Genomic DNA, 2496 nt, shown 5'->3' with positions numbered 1-2496 from the left:
GAGAGAGAGAGAGAGAGAGAGAGAGAGAGAGAGAGAGAGAGAGACGGACAGACGGATCCAGGGGGTAAAAAGGGGGTCGTCGTCGCGGACGTCGGAGGAACGAGTCGGAGAGCGCGTGCATGGGGACGCAATATCGTGCAATTTTCAACAGACGTTTATTCAACGGAAGTTTGTAACTTCGGTGCGGGATCGTCTGGACGTTCTTCGGGGATCCTCGCCGTCGGTCGATCTGCGGCGAGGCGTGGAGGCGGACGTTGAAGAGAGAGAGAGAGAGAGAGAGAGAGAGAGAAAGAGAGAGAGGAGAAAGAGAAATGCTCATGAACATGAATGTTCATTTCGCGAAAATCGCTGTGAATTCGCAGTACGTTGTCTGTCGCTTGCTCGCGCTCGCTTGAGTTGTATAATAATCTAACTGACGAATGATTCTTCACTCTCCGTGTGAAGCCTTGTGCACACACTGAAGGGAAAATACTTGAAAACTTACTTGTAGGACACATAAAGTTTGTGTCCACAGAAGGAAACCTTGCTTTACAGAAATGAACTTTACACCCAGCAAGTGAATTTTCAAGCGTCCGTTTTCTCCGGTGCAGCAATAACGCACTATGAGAAAGAAACACTTGAAAATTTATTTACGGGATCAAACGTTTACTTCACAGAAATGAGCTCTGCATCCTGCAAGTAAGTTTTCAAGTGTAGTTTTGCAAGTTTTTCAAGTGTGTGTGCAGCAGTAACGCACTGAGAAAAAAATATTCGAAAATATTTGCGGGATAAAAAAGTTCACTTCGCAGAGAAGTTAACCTTATCTCACGGAGATATAAGCTTTGTTTTACAGAAATCAACTTTTACACTCCACGGATAAAAATGTATTTTTTTCTCAGCGCGATCGGCATGTCGCGTAATCCCAAGCGACGTCCCGGTCGCCCAGCGACCGGTATCTTTCCAGGGAACATCCGTCGCGGAACACAATCGATCGACTTCGCGGCGCGATTTTTCTTTTTTCCGTTTTCCAAAGAAGAGCAGCTCCTCGCTCTGGCGAGGCGGCACATTGCGACGCCTGAAATGCAATTTATTCTCGAGGTATTGAAACGCTCTTCCCACGACTGTATGTCGAGGCGAGTCGCGAGCCTTGGTGCGCGAATTCACGCTGATTGTCTCGAAGACCGAATTGTGCTACATCGATTCCTCTTTTTTTGTTCTGTTAATTTACCTTCCCCCCCTTTTTCAAAGACTTTCGAGAGTGTGTACCTTTCCTCCGTGTCGGCTGTCGGCGTCCATTCGTCCAGCACCGTTCTGTGTGTCGTACCGGTTAGTGATAGAGTTCACGTAGGTGTAATAAGGCGCATAGGGTAAAATTCTCGTAAATTGTACACGAAGCTTCCGGCGATCGCGCTCGATTGGTCGACGAGAGAAGGAAGAAAAAAAGAAAGGAAAGGGAGAGGACGAGTCGACGCGATCGCCGGATCGCACGAGCGTTCTAGCTTCATAATTTAGTCACGAGACAACACAAGGAGTCCACATATACACACACATACACACGGAGAAAGAGAGGGAGAGAATGAGAGGTACACTCGCCCCGCAACTTATACGATTACATACATACATACGCGTACAATTACACACGCATACACACACGGACAGCGGCAGTCAGCGCGTGGTGGAACACGATTGAACACGCGGTTAAAGGCGAAAGTGTAAATTTTGTATCTTCGAGATTGTGTATCGTTATTGTAATAATAGTATATATATATATATATATATATGCAAATGGAGAAGAGAAAAAATAAAAACTATATATATATATTTCGAGACGCGTGGCGGTCGACCGTCGCGCGCGTTAAGTGATTGTGCATAATTAGCAACTAATTGCGCATCTCGTAAACCCGCATATAGATAGTCAGCAGGATGTAATTGACGACTCATCGGCGAGCGAAAAGCCACGAGCATGTGTGTGAGAGAGAGAGAGAGAGAGAAAGTGAGAGAAAGAAAGAGAGAGAGAAAGGTCGTACGGGGTGAGAGCGCCGGGCGATCGTTAATACATTGTCATTGTCATTGTCGATCATTCGATTGATTGTCCATTGATTGATTGATTGCTACTCGTGAGAGACTCACTCGCTTGAGTTCCGACCACATTGTGATTTTCGATTTTACCTACACTCGCGTATGTTTTTTGCGACTAAATAGACGTACGTAGGTAATACGAGGGCCGAAGGAGAAGAAAAAGGGAAAAAGAAGAAAATGATGGTAAGGGATAGGGGAAGGAGGCGACGTACTTTTTGTCAAATGTTCGTGTGATTTCGTGGGAGGATATCGCGCGCGCGTACTTTCTCCTCTCGCCGCAAAGACGAAAAGAAGAAGGTTTGGTGGGCGAGAGACGACGATCCCGTTTTTGAGAGAGAGAGCGAAGGAAAGAGGAGGACGGTGGTGGCGGTGGCGATGATTTTCCAAAAGACTGAGGAAAGGAAGGGAAAGTGTCGACGGTACTTTCGTGCGAGCCCC

The sequence above is a fragment of the Odontomachus brunneus genome, unplaced genomic scaffold (assembly GCF_010583005.1).
Source record: "Odontomachus brunneus isolate Ranch 3 - 2012 unplaced genomic scaffold, Obru_v1 Obru_scaffold_166, whole genome shotgun sequence".
Classification (NCBI taxonomy): domain Eukaryota; kingdom Metazoa; phylum Arthropoda; class Insecta; order Hymenoptera; family Formicidae; genus Odontomachus; species Odontomachus brunneus.
Note: the sequence above shows the minus strand (reverse complement) of the source record.